The sequence below is a fragment of the Agrilus planipennis genome, unplaced genomic scaffold, assembly GCF_000699045.2.
Source record: "Agrilus planipennis isolate EAB-ADULT unplaced genomic scaffold, Apla_2.0 scaffold40, whole genome shotgun sequence".
NCBI lineage: Eukaryota > Metazoa > Arthropoda > Insecta > Coleoptera > Buprestidae > Agrilus > Agrilus planipennis.
Window position 1 is genome coordinate 1,260,705 of NW_020438938.1, and position 21,245 is coordinate 1,281,949.

Below are 21,245 nucleotides of genomic sequence, written 5' to 3' on the forward strand. Positions count from 1 at the left end.
TCTGTTCTCCTATTCTTTCCAATACCTCTTCATTTCTAACCTTTTCTACCCACGATATCCTCATCATCCGCCTATAACACTACATTTCGAACGCTTCTAACCTTGTCTTTTTCGCAGCGTCCAGTGTCCATGTTTCGCACCCATACAGTGCCGCACTCCAAACATACACCTTTAACAATCTTTTTCGAATTTCTAAATTAACCGTTCGCGATCATAGAAGTGACTTCTTTTTATTGAAGGCGGCTCGACCCTGCGCTGTCCTCTGCTTTATATCTCTACTACTCCTTCCGTCCTGATTTATCTCAATTCCTAGATACCTAAAATCGGTCACTTCTTCTAATTTTTCGTCTACTATCTTTACGTTCGTTCTTTCCCTACTTTTTCTTCCCTTGCATACCAGTATTTTTGTTTTACTTTTATTTATTTTCATACAGTACTGTTCTGTCAATACCGTTTCCATTTGATTTAAAGCTATCTCCAAGTCCTCCTTGCTAGATGCTAATACTGATATATCATCTGCAAATCTAAGCATACTAATCTTTTGTCCTTGTATATCTATCCCTACAGTTCTACTGTCTTTAATAATGTTGATCGCGTCTTCGATGTATAGATTAAAAACCGGGGGCGACAGTGTGCATCCCTGTCTGACTCTCTTCCTGATATTTACTTCTCTACATTGTTGCCCCATAACTGCCTGTTGCTCTTTACACAAACTAAGTATCACTCTTCTATCTCTGTAACTTATTCCTACATTTTTAAGTATATTTAACATCATGTCTCATTTAACACTGTCAAAAGCTTTTTATAAATCCTATGTACACACTCTTTCCTTTTCCTATCGTTTTCTTTATTGAAACCCGTAAAGCTAGAATGGCCTCCAGTGTTCCTCTATTTCTTCTATACCCAAATTGATCTTCCCTAATAGTTCTCCCGCGCTTTTCCAACCTCCTCTGTATAATTCTAGTTAAGATTTTTCACGCATGGGAAGTTAAGCTGTTGTTCTAAAAGTCTTGCACCTATCCACGCCTCTCTTTTTAAGCATGGTTACAACCATGTTCTGTTTATGATTTGAAATACATTGAAATTCCTAGTGGTTAATATTAAATATTAATTTGAAAATTCATTCTCAATTTTCATCCCTCAAATTAATGAGGAAAAATCTGTTGCTACTGACACATCCTCGTCGGAAATCGAACATGTGACTTTTGGCATTTTGTATAATTATGAGTAGCTTCAAGGTAAAACAAACTCTGGTTCATCAAACTTGCAAGATGAAGAAAAGAAAATGCCAACAGAGAAATGTGTGTCTAATTTCTTCGATGAGTCAACGTTTTGCCTTACCTGTATGTTAATGAATGGCTTCTTTAGGCAGTCTTTTGATTAATTTTGTTTCGTAATATCCAAGCTATAGAATTAATTGGCATGATGAACAATGTTCCGAACATAAAAAACAAATGAGTAAACTGTCAAAGCCATTAGAACCGTAAACAGCAATTATCTGGTTATGTTAATGCTAAGAGGGTGGTCGTAATAGAGCTGTAAGGGTAATAAAGTTAAAAATAAAAGAACTATTGGTTGTAATGACGTCAAAACAACACAGTTGTTAAATTAACCAACGGAATCCTTATTAAAGAAGTTTAACTGATTGCGAGTTAATTTAACGATTTTCTATGTGGCGCAAGGCAATTCTGTTACACAGAACGTAGGGTTATATCCAATCCTCAATTTAATTGACAAAATTATGATCAGTTTATTGCCTTAATTGAAGCTGATCAAAACTAATCGAAGTACGTTACTATTTGTACTGTACGGTTAATTTGATATAAACGAAGAAAAGTGGGCTGTTGCAATCATTAGAGTTGGTTGAAGATATTATTGAATTTGAGAAATCTGTTGAGTGAATTGATAAAACATTCAACCGGATCGCCTTGTGATTTATTATTGTTTCTACTTTTGCCATGATACCTATCGTTGCTGAACTAATAATTGAAATGGCGGAAATAAGATCCTACATTATTTGTACAGGAAGTCAATTACGAGAGGTATACGGTGCTTGAAACACTAAATAGCGAAAAAATTATTACTATTTCACTCCTAAAATATTATACATCAACAGTTGTGGTAGAGTTAATTTGGATTGTTTTCATCATACTAAATTTATGCTAAAACAAAAGTGATATCAGATAAATCATCATCATCATAAGGTCGTCAGTCCTAAGACTGGTTGGACACGCACCTTCACTCTTTCCTATCCTGAGCTAATCTTCGCATTACGCTAAAACTAGAACACCCCACATCCTTAACTATTTGCGAACAGTAATCTAATCTAGGTTTACCTCTAACTCTCCTAACTCCTGTTTCTGCCTCTAATTGCCTGAGAAGGTGTCCTATCAACCTATCTCGTCTATTTCTTATTGACTTCCATAGAGTCCTCTGTTCTCCTATTCTATGTAGTACCTCTTCATTTCTGACTTTCTCTATCCACGATTCTCATCATTCGCCTGTAACACCACATTTCGAACGCTTCTAACCTTTTCTTCTCCGCCGCGTCAACTGTACATGTTTCGCACCCAAACAGCGCCGTGATCCAAACATACACCTTTAATAAACTTATTCGAATTTCTAAATTTATCGTTCGAAAGCACAGAAGTGACTTTTTTTATTGAAGGCGACACGACCCTGTGCTATCCTCTGCTTTATATCCCTACTACTCCTTCCGTCCTTACTTATCTGACTTCCTAGATACCTAAAACCAGCCATTACTTCTAATTTTTCGTCTATTATCTTTGTATTCGCTCCTTCCCTACTTTTTCTTCCGTTGCATTCCAGTATTTATCATTTCTCTATTGTTACCGTATAGCTAGAACGGCCTCCCGCGTTCCTCCAATAATAGTTTAATAAGTGCAACAAAAAACCTATCTAATGAAAACTGGTAATTAAGATTGTGTTAGATGGGTCGTTTGTCCTAATTTATATAATTTATTAGTACGATTTTGTCACCTAGCAGACTTTTAGTGTTTATAAATATTATATAGGCTCGTTCCAACAGTTTCCACTCAACTTTCTCGTTAAAAATCCGCCAACCAAGAATTAAAATTTCATTGGTTTAATGTTTAAACGACTTTTTGAACGAGACTAAATGTTTGCTTTGGGACGTCGATGAGGGTGGTATTTAATGGAAAGCCAGTCAGAACGAAGACATGAACGATTAACCATAGTGGTTATACTATAGATGGAACGTTCAAATTGGCATAGTCTGCAATAAAAGTGTCACATTTACTTTCAACTTTTACTCACGTTGTAGGGAATGTCGTAAACATAGCAAACTAACTAAAACTAATAAAGCAAAAAAACATTACACCGACCAGTTTTTCACCCCTATCAGTCAATTTGTTTAATCACTTTCTTTGTGTTAAAAATTGTTAAAAAAATTAAATTTAAAGCAATTGTTTGTAAATAGGTATGCAACACATCGTACACTTCAGCATAAGAAATTGCTGATACTAACTACGTAATGTACATCTACCGATCTATTAGAAAACTATTTTCATATTTAGTGATAAGAATGTACTGATGATGAACAAAAATCTCTTATCCNTAATATTAATGTGTAACAGAAAGGGATGCACACATGCAGAATTATAGTATGTTGCCAGCATCGGGCTTTAAAGAAAGTTCAACATTCTCAGGAATTTAGGAAACCAAATACGCTTATATAAAGTATAATTCCAACCAGGCGGTTTTAAAACAGACCCCGATTTTTCACAACGAGGAGAAATTCCTGATGACTCTGGAATAATGTACATATCACAGATGTACATAAGAAGCAGTTTATTATCGTTTATAAAAGCGCATCATCAAGAACAATTACCAGTGCTTTGAACAGTGAGTGTGGATGGCGACGATAGACCCCGAATGGAAATTAATAATACGCTTGTTCTAATTTAAGTTTAGCCGCCAATTTATTAAAGTAAAAGCTATCCTAACGAGACTGCATACGTCTGATAAAATCAATGACGAAATACCCATAATGGGCTCTATAAACCCGAAGAGAGAACAACTGAGGGCGAGTGAGAAAGAGCAAGAGATCGCAGGCACGCTTGGAAATAAATTTATGTTGCTCTTCATTATCTTGTAGCGTGTACATCGTCCGTATGTGCGTATAAATGAATATGCATGGATTGTAGGTAACCATGTTCACATTAATTTCCAATTAAGGCTCCGCTTTGCGGTACACGCAATAATAATTAACAAAAACCTGTGGTGCGATGCTTCAGGGAAATTTTGCACTCCCGAAAACCAATTAAATTCTAATAATAATTGGGTGTCGATTTGCGACGAATTAAACAAACGTTCAGCCGATAAATTGCATAAAACGAGTTGTACAAATGGTTAATAAAAGTTACGTAGTACCAAGACATGATACAATTAAACGCTGGAAATAGAAAAGGTAGAAAAGGAAAAAGGGGCCAATAGCAGAATAGTGGAAAATAGAGAGGAGGAATTACATTCTAGAAAAGAAATGGACACAGGACTACTCTAATCAATTTACGGAGAATAACAGCGACATATGGGCAGAAGCAGAGAAAATTGAAAAAGAATAAGATAGACAAACCATCATCATAGGGTCGTCAGTCTTAAGACTGGTTGGACACGTACCTTCACTCTTTCCTATCCTGAGTTAAACTTCGCATTTCCCTAGAACTAGAACAGCCTCAACTATTTGTGAACAGTAATCTAATCTAGGTCTACCTCTACCCCTCCTAACTTCTGTTTCTGCCTCTAATATGTCTCTGACTAGACCTTCGTGCCTGAGAAGGTGTCCTACCAACCTATCTCGCCTATTTTTTATTAACATCCATAGAGTCCTCTGCTCTCCTATTCTTTCTAATACCTCTTCATTTTTAACCTTTTCTACCCACGTTATCCTCATCATCCGCCTATAACACCACATTTCGAAGGCTTCTAACCTTTTCTTTTCCACCGTGCCCACGGTTCATGTTTCATTTAACAACCTTCTTCGATTTTCTAAATTAACCGTTCGCGAGCATAGAATTGACTTCTTTTTATTAAAGACGACACGATCCTGCGCTATCCTCTGCTTTATATCCCTACTACTCCTTCCGTCCTGACTTATCTTCCTAGGCATCTAAAATCAGCCACTTCTTCTAATTTTTCGTCTCCTATCTTTATATTCGCTCTTTCCCTACTTTTTCTTCCCTTGCATACCAGTATTTTAGTTTTACTTTTATTTATTTTCATACAGTACTGATCTGTCAGTACCGCTTCCATTTTATTTAAAGCTATCTGTAGATCCTCCTTGCTAGATGCTAATACTGCTGTATCATCTGCAAATCTAAGTTGTACTGTCTTTAATGATGTTGATCGCGTCTTCGATGTATATATTAAAAAGCAACGGTGACAGTGTGCATCCCTATCTGACTGCCTTCCTAATATTTACTTTTCTACATTATATCCCTAGCTCGATAACTGCCTGTTGCTCTTTATACAAACTAAGTATCACTCTTCTATCTTTGTAACTCATCCCTACATTTTTAAGTATATTTAACATCTTGTCCCATTTAACATTGTCAAAGGCTTTTTCTAAATCTACAAATCCTATGTACGCATTCTTTCGTTTTTCTATCGTTTTCTCTATTGTTACTAGTAAAGCTAGAATGGCCTCCCGCGTTCCTCTATTTCTTCTAAACCCAAATTAATCTTCCCCTAATAGTTCTTCCGCCTTTTTTTCCATCCTCCTCTGTACAATTCTAGTTAAGGTTTTTGACGCATGGGAAGTTAAGCTAATTGTTCTAAAAAAAACAGTATTTTTTCGGGACAAAAGGTAGGATACCTTTGTGTGTTCTTTTCTGTATCCCTGACTATGTGTGTTCGCTTCGTTCGTGTGGAAAGGTAACCCTAGGTATGGCATACCGACTACTCCGAACCTCTAATTCCATTAATTAACTTTAAATGTTTATGTTGTAGATGGTCGGAGTTAATAAGTTTGTTGCGAAAAATTTCAAGTTAACGTTGACATATGTTGACACTAAGTTATTTACGTTAACTTGCGAAATTTTAAAGAGCAAATTTTGGGTCAGTAGATGCTGAAATAACGACCGGTTCGATTTTGCGTTTTCACTGTTGTTTATTGATACCGAAAATAACTTCAGCGACAATAAAACATAGTGGGTTAATTACCCGGATTGCGCCGATATTAAAAATAGCGGGTAAAGTGGCAGAACAACCCGGCGCTGCTGAGTTCTACAAGGATAAATAACGGGCTTGCTGTTTTTGTTATTTCTCTCTTTCATGTTGCGTTCCTTTGTAAGAACGATTAATTGCCACAACACTTCTGCGAAGTTGAGTCATTTTCTGATTTTTGTGCCAAATACGTGTGTATGACAAGAGGCTTCAAGGAAAGTACGATTTCAGACCGTGTTTCAGAAGCTGGTTTTGTAAACGAGAAGAAGATACAAAGATGTCGAAAAAGTATTCGGTTGTTTCACACCATATTTCTTCTTATTCTAGGGGACTGACTGTAAATTACGGAATGTAAAGTTCATCAATTTTTGTGACTGATTTTCGGTATGTAGGAAGTCAGATAAATGAGGAGGGAAGGAGTAGTAGGGATATAAAGCAGAGGGATAGTACAGGGTCGAGTCGCCTTCAATAAAAACAAGTCACTTTTATGCTCCCGAACGGTTAATTTAGTAATTAGAAAAAGATTTTAAGTGTATTTGAAGCGTTCGAAATGTGGTTTTATAGGCGAATGATGAGGATACCGTCGAGAGAGAAGGTTAGAAGAGGTATTAGAATAAATAGGAGAACACAGGGCTCTTTGGAAGTCAATAAGAAATGGACGAGATAGGTTAGTAGAACACCTTCTCACGCATGAAGGGCTGGTCAGACATGTCTGAAGCAGAAACAGTAGTTAAGAGGAGTAAATGTAGACCTGGAATAGATTATTGTTCACAAATAGTTAAGGATGTAGGATGTTCTATACTTCATTTTCTTTCTTTAGCGATGTGCCCCTTCCAATGTCTTGGATGCGCGCTGGCAAAATCGTAGCAAGGGAGAAAAAAGCTCATTATACTTTCGACTCTTATTCATTAAATATACTTTTTCATACAGTAACTGCCAAAAGTTTTGTTCAATCATGAATAGTGGTGCGAGTCGAAAACAAGCGTTAAAGCCTTTAATATGTCTTCAAATATAAATAAACATCTCGTTGATATTTTCAGTAGTAAATGGTACCAATAACAGCACATTTGAGCAATGCAATTGTAGTGGATAAAATGGTCAATTTTTCCGTGCAGTACTGTACGAATTATACGCTCCACACCGGTTAAGAGTTTGGCCGAGAGTTGTCTCATTCCTTTTCTGGCCTATTGTTGTTCTTTTTTACTTTGCGCCGGTCAAACTGAAGGTCACATCGCTACAGAAAGTAAACGAAGTATAGTTTTAGAGAAATACGAAGATTAGCTCAGGGTAGAAAAGAGAGGTGCGTGTCCAACCAGTCTTAGGACTGACAACCTCATGATGATGAGGAGCACCAACGTTGTTACCGCGCGGTGAAGTACATGCCGGCCATAATCGCATTTTTTTTTTAATTGTTCTTCATGATGCTGGGTTATTAAGAACAGAAAAGTAGAGGTTGTACTTTTGATCACGAAAAATCGTAACAAATATAATACAGAGAGTGATGCTCTATTAATTTTGCCAATGAGTGCCTATTGTTATGCATAATTTATGCCACACATATGACTATTACTTCGAACTATTATGTTTATGTTTTGTACAGAAAAGAAAATGTAAAAAACTTTTGTTCTTATTTGATACAAACTTTCCCGCACAACGATTTACACTTATTATTATTATTGAATTCAGAAATCAATTTTATTCATCAACTAAGTACTAGCTAAGTTATATATTGTAGCAATAAAAATTAATAATTGAAGCGAAAAAGTTACAAATAAATTAATTGTCCACTGTCATCATTTTGGCACATTGTGGATCCTTTAGATTGAAAATATCTAAGCTTCTTTTTCTTAGCCAATGTAGGGAATAAGATTTATTTGTAAATGTGAAAGCACACCAACGTTTCGCACTCTGTTATGAGGCTTCTTTAGGGTACGTTCGTAGTTAATTTGTATGAAGCACAAATGGTGCAGTTTGTACTTTTTTTCATAGATCAATTAAATTATTTGTAAGTAAAATTGTGTGCTTATTTTTACATTTAAAATAAAGTTATAAGAATTAAAAGTTTTGGGATTTTCGTAAAGGGATTTTAACGAAAATCAGTATCTTTTAAAGATAACTAGACAATAACCAATAATCAATTTCAATATTCCGTAATAAGCTATATAAAATAAACGAATTATGTTATTTATCTATTTAACCTTCAATCAGGCAAGTCCTGCATAATTGATTATTTCTATTAAATGCGTTAATGGATTTTGAAATGCAACATTTTAATACAATTTAATGGATTCCTTATTGATAAAATTTAACGCTCTTTTAGTCTTTTTTTTTAAGTTAATGATAACATCATAAGTACTACATTTCCATTTACGCAGAAGTTCTATCTAGGCTGTTATGGTTATTATTATTTTTATTATTGGAAGGAATTCGATGAACTTTGTGTTGACCCCTTGATAATTCCCTTGAGCGCCATTTAAATGTGACACAATATAGTGAACGAGTTGTTTATATTTGAACTAAAGGCGTGAATATGAATATGTATAAAAGCTCAAATATCATAGGACATAACACTATGGTGATCTCATTCCTACAACTCTTTTTGCTTAATAGATAGATCATGGAATCTAGTCGTTAAACGAAAATTATATAGTTTTACTATTTCAGACTGAAATAGAAATTGCATCGTCTGTAATATGAATACCTACAGGGCGTTCAATTTTATATAAATCAAACGGTAAACGTAGTCTTTCACTGGGAAATTGTCAGACACATTTTCCACTTTTTGTTTGTTAATAATTATTAGCTGATACATAATTAGCTATTCAGGACAAAGGAAGAACATCAAGCTTATGGGATAAAAGCTGGTGACTCTGGTCTTGGCGGTCGCCGCTGTTCACTGAATAGGTTTGCACCCCGGTTAATAGGGATAGTTCTTGTTATTATGTATAATACCGAATAAATAAATACAAATAACTGTAGTTTTCAACTGCCATCGATTTTTTAATTTTTTGCAAAAAGATGAAAACTTCTGAAAGCTTCTGGGTGAAAATATATTGAGGTTTTATGGGGAATTATATTTTTTAACAAGTTCCCTTGCTTTCCTATATTCCTGAGAATGTTGAACTTTCTTTAAAGTCCGATACCGGCAATATGCTTCAATTCTGCTTGTGTACACTAGACAAAAATTTTCAGTTTCTCTCCAGTCTCTCAGAGTCTTTCAGCGTCTCTGAAAGCGTCTCTCACCGTCTTTCACAGTCTCTCAGTTATTGCCTAGGTGTTTTTATGGATCTCTCACAGTCTCTGTATGAAAGACTCGAATAATAAAATTGTTAATTCAGAGATTCGAGTCTCTCACAGAAAGACTGAATGAATAAAACTGAAAAATTGAGACATTCGAGTATCTCGTTCAGAGACGCTAAACAGTTTTTTTGACAGTCTCTCTTGGCGACACCAGAGAGACGGAGACTCGAGTCTCGCTTTCAGAGACTCTGCGAGACTGAACTTTTTTATCTAGGGTGCATCTCTTTCTGTTACTCATCAATTGGTGTAATGTTATTTCTTTTTCTCTAATAGTGCAACGTTTACCATAAGTAAAAGTAGACTTTCTGACAGCAACCGCTCAGAATAGTTTAGTTAATAAGTTGAAAGAAGAAAGTAAATGCCACAGTTTGATTGAGGACTATGCCAATTTTAAACGTCACGACTATACATACATAATTTCATCTCGTATGCCTGTCCTAAGCAAACACAATCCGATTTATTTGTACATTTACTGTTTTGAGAGTATTATGATGAGTGCCATAAAACCAAACAGAGGCGATAAGAAGCGAGTTATGGATATCGCGATATTTGACATTTTTTTATTTACAATGAGGCCATTATGTACCGCAGTGAACATTTACTTTGGAGATAATATGTAACAATAGTGATAAACTATGTACATTTTTCATATTGCAACAGAATGGAGATAAAAAGTGCACTCTAGGCTTATACACCTTGACTGGAAAGTTATGTAACAACAAAACACATTGTGTGATAGCGCAAGTAATCATTGACTTTACCAACCCACTTTGACAAAGTGCTGGATAAGGGGCGAAACATCGGCACTGATTTTTAATAAATATATTGTTTTTAATGACTTGCAATTAATAGCTAATTATACCTTTAGAAAGGGAATAAATGGATTGTAATACTGTAAAAGTTCCTTATTCACGGTTTCCTCATTCGCGGGTGAAAAAATTGCAACCCACTTCTTGTATTCGCTGCTAAAAATTTCATTATTGCAGTCGGTAAACAGAAAAGGTTTCGGTGTCATTTATTAAGGGGATTGACCGCAATAGACCGCTCGTGCCTAGTGTGAATTTTTCCGAAAACATAGTTTCTATTCTAAACATCGTGATTTAATACTGCCAGATAAATATGTGATTTTTTGTATGGTAGCAGACAAAGGCTCGTACTAACTCGCTACGTTTTTGGTTTTCAATAATATGGTCATTAAAAGCTTTTACAATTGCTTAAAGTTGATGCTTCTTGTAGGACACGTATTTTCAATAGAAATTAAAAAAGTTGAAATTGGCCTTCGACAAGCTTTAGAACAAAGCTTCACCTGTCTTACTACAAAATTTCAAACTTCTGCTCCAACGGCGCGTGTACTACTGAATCCCTTTAATGTATCGGCTTGAGTATGTACTGTTGTTACGTGCCGAGGCGACTTTTATAAAGGATGCAACCGAGTGGACTAATTTCAAAATTCAAAAAATCATTAAAATTTTTTAAACTCTTGTCTAAAGCGATTAACGATTAACATTAATTGCGAATTTATTAATACATTGATTTTATTTTGATACATATTGGTTTTATTTTGGAACCTTAGAACGTATCCCGTATGATTCCATGCTAATTACCATTCCATATCCACGGTTTCTGTATTCGCGGTATATTTATGGAACGTATACCCCGCGAATAAAGAGCTTTTACTGTACTTCACGCCAAATATGGGTCGGCTCTTCCTATTAAGTCCATTTGTTTTTTTTTTCTTTACCAACATAAAAGATTACTTCTTAGTGATAAGCTAATCACGCGAAATAAAAGAAACTCGGCAAAACACGAAACAAAAGCACGCGAAGAATAGAACGAAATTACGTGCAACTAACCAACTTGTCGACTGCGGATTTACAACCCGTAAATATACCGGTCTTATTAATTTACAATGCATCAGTAAGTTAATGTTTAAACAGAAACCTCTAAAAAGTAACTCTACAGGCTATTTCGAGAATCACGTCAAATGTTCTTTGGCGTAATAAACGTTCTATTATCCTTTACTAATATGGATTTGCTTTTTTTTTGGAATGTCGCAATCATCACTGAATTGAACAATGCGACGTCATATAGCGAAATTCGTACAAATATCTTCAGCCATTTTTTCATACTGATACACAATAAAATAGTAAGTCCGATAAACACAACTGAATGCTTTTGAAGGTTGCTTATTATTTTTGGATAGACTTGGTTGAAAAAATATATTCCACAAGTCTATCAAACTATGCACTTTTGTCCGTGCTATCGTCCTTAGAAATTTGAGTTCTTGAAATTAGCCGATTACCAAAACTAAAGGATGGAACTGTGGCTTAACCCTGTCTTCGATACCAAGACTTTTTAATTAAAAAAATCACCTATCGATTGATGTACTGGACGTGTTTATTGTCAATATTTGATAATGGGATAATTAAGTTATCATGTGAAGGAACGCCATTCGTCCAAGCTTCGACATTTACCATTTTTTAAGTCGAAGTAAAGTTTTAAGTGTTCTAAAGAACATTAATAGTACATATCTTCAGCATGACAAGGACAATGGCACCAGTCTTTCCGAAGACTAGTGACAATTATGAAGATCTCCAAGGAGAGATCTATGTTAGACAAATGTGGACAGACACGGAACACATCATGGACATACAGAAAACCAAGAAGTTGGTGATTAGTGACGATTTTGGTTGAGACTGCACATGGAATTTGTTGTTTAAAGACAAGCTTCTTAACATTTTAACATTTTTCAATAATCTTTGGTAACCCATGTATCAAAGCAAAGTGTTTGTTTGAATTTTTGCTAAATACTCCCTGTTACATTCAAATTGTATGTTTGTCTTTTGTACCTGCACAAGGATATAAAACCAAGTACTTCTTGAGTTATCCTGCTTAATAAACGTCTAAAATTTCACTACTATCCTTCTGTTGTACTACAAGTGAACAACCCCTGGACTAGTTTCAAAAATGATAATTAATCCAAATTATACCCTTTCGATGAATATTTTTTGTGTGTGATCACGTTTTATATGTCAACAAGAATAAATAGCAATCAAAGAACGAAGTTCTTTGTCATACGTATCAGTGGGTTTGATATTTCAACGATTTAATTCTTTGTATCAGTTACTAAATAGTAAATAAGCGCATGCACTTGTAGGTCTTGTAAAGTGAACTGGACCTCCACAACTGAAATTGATATCCCACTTTCGTTTCATTTTTACAATAGAAATAAAATATTAAGCTTGATAATGTGATCGTCAGTACAAGCATCTCTTTGTTTAGCTGATAAAAAGGTCAAAATCAATACGTAAGGAGAGAGCATATTTGTAAAATCAGAAACTGTTTTTCGCTAATCAATTCTGAATCATTTTTTAAATTGTAAATACGAAAAAAAAAGGAACATAGCCAACCTCTTTTCTTGTATGCTTCAAGACAGTTGTAGAACCTTCGTATAATTAGGGAATTCTAATAATATTTTCCGTTAGTCAATGTCGAGATCCCGGGAAAATCTCACAGAAAAAATACTTTAGTAACAGCAAATACCTAATAGATGGCGAATTTGGATCTTTTTTTAGATTTCAATAACGCTCTCTGTTTTATTTCTTATACAGTAGTACCTCCTTATTTCTAATAACTACCGAATTTTTTGAATGCTTTGTTTGTAAAGATGTGGATGTCATAAATGCAGATATAAAGATAAGAAGTAATAACTAAGGATTGATTAGAGGAAACGTCAGTCAACGTAAGTAAAACACCTAAAGGTTTCTCTATTTTTGCATCTGTTTGGAATAATGCATGTTACAAGAGACATTTCAATAATACATTTCCATAAAGACTTCCAAGGCGTATTAAGAAAGGCAAATAGTCATTTTTATACGTATGTAACACACTGACTTGCAAAATAATAATTAACGTTAATTTTAAATAAAGAATTCGCAGAACTGAGAACTCAAGTTCAACGCTTATATACAATACAAATTTCGGCATTAACACTAACCGTAAGTCAAAATCACTGCAAAGAATTTAGCAGTTTATAAAACAGGAGCTATTTTAAATTTTCTTGGAGTTTTACATGTTTTATGTTTATATATACATATATGTATATCTTTCAAATTGAAAATGTAACAAGTACGAGCACACGCTGTAATTGCACATGCTGAAATTAACATTTCTTAAATTACGTTTATGATCTTGAAAGAAGCAGGGAGTAAAGTTTTGCTTGTGTATTTTCTTGACGATTTCACAGTCATTTATGCTAGCTGTTGAACACGAACGAAGAATGTAAGCAAATTAAAATTTCAAGTTGACCTGCCGCGAATGAAAAAAAAAACATAATAAAGATAGTATTTTTAACGTAAAGGTAGCGCTAAGTGAAACTGTCTTTTTAAAAGCGTTTTTATTAAAGTTAACAAGCGCTAAAGAATGTATTTCGCACAATAAATTGTTTCAGTTTACAGCTTTCGAAGTAATTTAATACCATAGACCGGTGCTCTACTGCCAGGGTTCCAGGTTCTGGCAGTCAATGTTGCAATTAGCAAATTTCCCTTTTTATGTACATACAGTGGAATTCGTTTATTATGACTCCGTCTATATTGACCAACCGCTTAATGTGAAGTAATTGTAGTGTTAAGTTAGGTTTTCATATTAAATTCTCTATATGTAAGTTTGGATATAATGTCTCCGTTTAAAATGACATATCGTTTATTATGACTGATTCTCAAGAAATCACATCCGGCTGTAATAACTCAAATGATTAATAATAACATTTTCGCTCATTTTTCTGACTCTTGTTATGTATATTGATATTACAATTCATCGTATTTTTTTTCTTTTTCTGTTAATAAATATATACAATTTATAGTTTTTCTCTTTAGTAAACTAAATAACTAACCAAAATAGAAAGTTGTTTATTTTCTAAGATTATGCTTTGTATGACGCCCGCTTAGTATGAGGTGTTTGTCATTTCCTTTCCATGTCATTATAAGCGGATTCTACTGTATCATATAAAGTTTCAGCCAATTTGTACAACAAAAATTATGAGAATTTTACTTCTAATTCTCGATTTAAAAATTTTCAAAAGATTGCAAAATTAAGAAAAAGAAAAAAAAGTATATTAAAATTAAATTTTTACGAATTTAATTTTGAAAAAATTGTGGATACTGATATATGCTTAATTATTTCGTACATTGGAGGGCAGTCATATACCAATAAGAAATTTATTTACCATTTGAATAATATATATCAACGAAATACCTGCTTGAAGTTAACAATAATAAAAATAACAATTAATCAATTTCCTAACTACCTTACCTGTACATCTCGATATGTTCGGCGAATTATAAGAAATTGGTAATTACCTGTAAAAGAAAGAAAGAAAAGAAAAAAATTAACTAAGGTATCACATATAATTAAAAAAAATTCTAATTGCTATATTAATAAGCTGAACAATTAATAAGCTGTTACAAAATCCACTACAATTAATCATGTACTAGTTCAACCCGTTCAAATTAAGTTTATTCAACAAATACGACCCTCTCCCAGGCATCAATTTTACATTTTTCCTACTGAATTCAAAATAACGTTAATTATATGGGACAACGTGTACCTTATGTATCAAAATATCATAATCAGTAAAACAAACATTAATATTCCGAATGTATGTACATTGAATGCAGTTGTAATACTGCAGACGAGTACTAATTCTTGTAAGTTATAACTAACGTTATTTTAAATTGATGACCTAAGTCATTGTTAAAACCGTTGAGGTACTATTATGAATTGGTATACATATTTATTATCAAACCAGTACTAAAAGAACAATAAAGATGTCTATAAATTAGAAGAATATTTGATTAGGTCCTTATACGAGGGTGGATTGATAAGTTTCCGGCCTAACCAAGAGATGACGCCACTAGGCCTACCTTGGGGTGACATTCTATAGTACCATCCTTGGATAGCTTGTAGCTATAGTTTCAGCCCGATCTCCTTGCTAGTGTAGGTTTGACAGCACGNACAATAATAAAAATAACAATTAATCAATTTCCTAACTACCTTACCTGTACATCTCGATATGTTCGGCGAATTATAAGAAATTGGTAATTACCTGTAAAAGAAAGAAAGAAAAGAAAAAAATTAACTAAGGTATCACATATAATTAAAAAAAATTCTAATTGCTATATTAATAAGCTGAACAATTAATAAGCTGTTACAAAATCCACTACAATTAATCATGTACTAGTTCAACCCGTTGAAATTAAGTTTATTCAACAAATACGACCCTCTCCCAGGCATCAATTTTACATTTTTCCTACTGAATTCAAAATAACGTTAATTATATGGGACAACGTGTACCTTATGTATCAAAATATCATAATCAGTAAAACAAACATTAATATTCCGAATGTATGTACATTGAATGCAGTTGTAATACTGCAGACGAGTACTAATTCTTGTAAGTTATAACTAACGTTATTTTAAATTGATGACCTAAGTCATTGTTAAAACCGTTGAGGTACTATTATGAATTGGTATACATATTTATTATCAAACCAGTACTAAAAGAACAATAAAGATGTATATAAATTAGAAGAATATATGATTAGGTCCTTATATGTACAATCATTGTAGAGTGCAAGACGTTGGCATTTCCCGGAGAGGAAGCTTGTTCCACGGAGCCGTACAAGTATTATGAAACAGTTTTTTGACCCACCCCTTCCCGCAACAACGTCTCTCTTTCCCCTTTTAAATGTTACCCAATAACCAAGAGGCAATTTTTGTTTAAAAATGTCAATTATGAACTTATAAATAATTGAAACTCAGTAAAATGTTGTCTACTTCGGTAGGTTTTCTAAATATACAATCCAAAGAAAGAAGACACAGGGGGTTAGGTCTGGTAAACGTGGAGACCAGAGAAGATCACCATTTTGAAAACCACAAGTTGGGGAAGAATGGTTTCAAAGGAGTCCATAGAGATCTTTGTCGTTTGAGTTCTAGATCCGTCGTGCCGAAACTATCAATAGTTAAGAGTAAATTCACACGACAAGGACTTTCTCTATCGTGTGATTTCCCGATATGATGATTTCCGGCCGCCTCTTTTTGACTTTGGGTAATAAAATATCAATCAAAATAGAAAATTTTTAAAATTCATCGGTTTTGGTTTTATCACCTTATACATTACACGTATTATTACATTTTACAATCTACTGATTTTTGTACAGTTTGCACAATTATGATGTTTTTCGATTACAAATTCCGGTCAGTTTTGATTTTACTCATCATCGAACAAAAAAACAAATTTCATCCTTCAATCGCCACTGTCTACTGTTTAAAATTCATTTGACGTTTAACTGTAGAGTTTTTCATCCGGTGCAAGTTGTGTGGTAAACTGAATAATGTTAAGTCGTACTACATGGTGTCCCACAGGACAATGCAATAAACATGTACTTGCCCATTTTTCTACTACTTAGTTTTAAGTCAACTGTTTATTTCACTAATTCGAATATAACAAAATACACACAAAACTGTCGATGCAGCTGTTTCACAACTATTTTGAAACAAATTATATACGATATTTCGGCTATAACGACGACGAAGAGACCACTGCAATTTCGTCGTTACATCCGGAAATTGTTACAGGCAAAGGTAAAGAGATAGAGACATGTATTACGTCAAAATATCGCTTATCCCTAGGATGGCGCTATAACCAAGTTCTACTTATACTGTACTTTTGTTAGGCCAAATTACGGTTCAAATTTTTATATGGTCGCCGCTATTACCAAATAAAGTTCTAATGCAGTTGGCTCGCCGAAAATTTCATCAGCTTGCAAAAACAATGGCTCCCGATTGTATTATTACATTGTATACAAGTTTCCAGACTCATCATCTGCATCTGGTTTTATGTATCTACGTATCCTTGTATTTGTGTTTACACTATGCGCGTTATTGTGAATCAATTCAATTGAATCGCAAAGCTCATCCGGCACTAACTGTTAATTTATGTGTGCAAACATTTTGTAGAGGTCTAGGTATTCATTTAAATAATCGTGAATGCTTTTTTTTGTTTTTATTCATCCTCATACGAAAATGCTTACACTGTGTTTAGGGTTTCAAGCTAAGAAGGGAAAAAGAATCCTTATTATGGTGCTGTCATTCGATAAAAAAAAGGATAACATTCACAAAGTTTTTAATTTTTATTCATCAAATTTGAGGATCAAAAACAGCACTTTCAAATAAAATTATTCGAAGTGGTCTGTATTCTGTCGAAACTGTCAGACGCGGATCGCGATTTCGATCTTTTTGGATCTCATTAGCGCGTCGCAGACAGCTCCGACAGAACACAGACCAACTTTTACCTGCTGTCTTAACAGCGCGTTTTAGAAAATACCACAAATGGCGCGGTAAACGCCATCTGTAGTACGATGCTACATTTTAGGAGTACGTATGCTCCAACAAGGTCTATTTAAATTTCAATTAAATTGTTAGGTTTTACCCGCGGCTTCGCTTGCTTTAATGTCCTAAATATGCGTCAAAGATCATCGACGACCACATGAAACTAATTTTTTGTATCCCTCGGGAACAGTATTTTTTCTGGATAAAAAGCATCCTGTGTCCTTCTGACCCTTTGTGTACAAAATTTCATGATAGGTTCAGAACGATTGAAACGATAACAACCTTTAAATAATTAAAAGAGTGGAAAACATGAATTGAATTAAATGCAGCGTGTTCTTTGATTGACGAGCTGTGGCATTGACCTCTAAGATCAGATTCAACACTCGTATTTTTCGACCGGCATGTCTTAATTGATATTTTTAATTAAATGTTGTTGTGATAGTTTTGCTATGTTTACTTGTAATCCACTTAATTTTGATGGCGTTTGAAGTATTTGGTTGCAAGTCTGCAAATTTATTATCTGTGACATATTAAAATCTCAATTATCATACCAAATAACATAATGATCTTTGGTAGAAATCTGACACCTCACACTGCGATTTAAAATTATATTATATATTTTATGAATTATTTTTATTAAACCTACTTATTTACGTTTTCTCGTTAGTGACCACAAAACGCTTTTGAAAAGAATATTTTCGACTGTTTATTTTTACAGTCCACAACAAATATTTATTACCAATAAAACCATATGTATATTGTTCTTAAAGGAAATTAAATTTTGTTTCGGCTCAGCATATCAAATACTTGGCTATCGTTAGTGGTGTAACTTTTAATGCAGTATTTCAACACAGAATCGGTTAACTGCTAGAAAACTTTTGATTTGGATACTATGTAACGTTTGTTATTATGCAACTTCCTTTCCTTAAATCGGTTAGGATTAAGAAAACGATTTAAGCATTTGTTTTATTTCACTTCAGATCGGGTCATTTGCTAAGAGCATTTTGATGAATTTAGCAATTTATTATTTAGATCGTTGTTAAAAAATCTTTGACGGGATTGTCAATAATAAGCCATCAATTTCTTCTTTAAGGGCTATTAAATAATGCAGACTTCGTAAAAATTAAATCAAAATTACCTTATTTCAGTGACGACTTATAATAATAATCCTCAAAATTGCCCCAAATTTTCTCGAAAAAAAGTGCTCACAAACACATATAACTAACTAATAAGTGCACGAGCTGGTTAGTAAAGACTTCTACCGATTGCAAATTGCAAAATTGAAGTTACGTCTAGACGTTCTTAATGAAGCAACTATACGGAATTGTATGCTGAAAGAGCCCATATATAATAATTAAATCGGCGTCTTGATTATCGCATTGGGTCACAGGGATTATAATAACAAAGAGCAGTTCCAGAATGTAATAGCTGCAAGTAAATAAAATGGGAAAACGATACTGGTGAATGAGTAGTTCCAACAGTTCAAAAAGTTATCACGAGAATGCAAATACGCGGCAAAAAATCAAATATATTCTCTTGGTTAAAATAATTAACGAATTTGTGATAATAAAAATCACAAATAATATTTTTGTTTTTTATATACGTGTGTCCACCTACGTAAGCAAAATCAAAAATATTTTGAAGGTTTACGTAATTGAGCATGAAAAAATGTAATCTACCAGTTGCGAAAATTTATGCCAAAATCCGCATTTTCGCATATGGTATATACGACGTTTTTTCATACTGTTTACATTTTCAAAAACAAAACATCAAAACTTTTCATTTTTTTCCCTGCAAAATAGAATATAATATTATACTGCAATTAATTAGATCATTCAATTTAGGAAGTTTTGTCACAATCAGACGGTTAAAAAACAAACAATTGTTTAATCTAGTAATTTCGCTAAAAAGGCAACACCGTTATGAAGTTAGTATCAGATGAATTTTTTGTTTCCATCTGCGTTTTAAGTAAGAAAAACCGCACGTATTGCAGTGATATTAGTTAGGAACCACAAAAGTCTCAAACGCTGTGGTTACGTGCCCGAAGTATGTACAATTAAATTCTGTTGGCTCATTTTAGGAATTAGGCAAATAAACAGATTACAAATCTATCTTTGGAACTTACAATATTTCTTCGAAAAAAAAAAAGGATAATACAATCGGTGACTCAGGATAAATTACATTATTTCTCAATNGCCAATAAAAAAAAATCTGACGTTTCCATCATTGAACCAATATGTAAATATAATATTTTACCAATATTTTTGTGGTACTGGGGTAGATATTGTGCCTACATATGCATGATATATTGTAACTATATATAAAACATATATTGGACCAATCTGGAAAACAAATATTGGCTGTATTTTTCAAATAAATATTGCACATTTATTATTTCCTAACATTGGAACAATATTTAATTTCAATATTGGGTTAATATTAAAAATCTACATTGGGCCAATAAAAAAAAATCTGACGTTTCCATCATTGAACCAATATGTAAATATAATATTTTACCAATATTTTTGTGGTACTTGGGACACTAAGTATTTTAAAATAGTAAAGTATTTTTGGATTAAAGAGAGGAGTATAAGTAGAAGAAAAGATGGCTTTTTAATTTTTTTCACAGGAATGCTTTCTTATATCTTTTAACAGTAGAAACATATTACCTAATGGTATATTTATTTTCACTTTCATTGTCAGATTTCCTTTTTTGTGGAGCAAACTATACCAAAGACTTTATAGCAATAAATGCGACGATAATCACGACTCCTTTTGTTTGCTGTGGAATTGCTACCTGCCTCCATATCCCGTTGTAAACTTTTTGGGTAAATAATGTTGTTAATATACTGTGTTTTCACACTAGCCTATTTTTCTTAAGTATTATCTACAACTGTAGGGCTAGGGATATACAGGGGCAAGAGATTAGTATGCTTTAAATAAAATGGAAGCGGTATTGACCAAAGAGTACTGTATGAAAATAAAGAAAAGTAAAACAAAAATACTGGTATGCAAGGGAAGAAAAAGTAGGGAAAGAGCGAATATAATGATTGGAAACGAAAAATTACAAGAAGTGGCCGATTTTAGGTATCTAAGAAGTCATATAAGTCAGGACGCGTTGTACGGGTGCGAAACATGGACAGTTGGCGCGGTGGAGAAAAAAAGGTTAGAAACTTTCGGTGTTATAGGACAGGGATGGCGAACCTTTACGTATCGGCGTGCCATTTTTATAAAGAAAAGTTTAATCATGTTATAGACGTGCCATCAAATAACTTTGTCTCTGTGATTATTGCGAATATAATATAATAATAATAAATAATATCAGCTCAAAATTCTTTATTTACTACAAAAAA

At 33.6% G+C, this 21,245-nt stretch overlaps 1 protein-coding gene across 4 annotated transcripts in view; it reads right to left on the minus strand.

The window, feature by feature from the left end:
- LOC108735390 overlaps nucleotides 1-21,245 on the minus strand; it is a 52,500-nt gene that overhangs the window by 19,461 nt on the left and 11,794 nt on the right. The window contains exon 1 of one of the 4 annotated variants that reach the window (XM_025974457.1): nucleotides 19,031-19,213. The exons of 2 other annotated variants lie outside the window; for them this stretch is intronic. The gene's annotated coding sequence lies outside the window, so the exon portion shown is untranslated. Of the gene's footprint in view, nucleotides 1-14,814; nucleotides 14,838-19,030; nucleotides 19,214-21,245 lie in introns of those variants that run through there. One more of the 4 variants, XM_025974458.1, reaches the window with a different exon arrangement.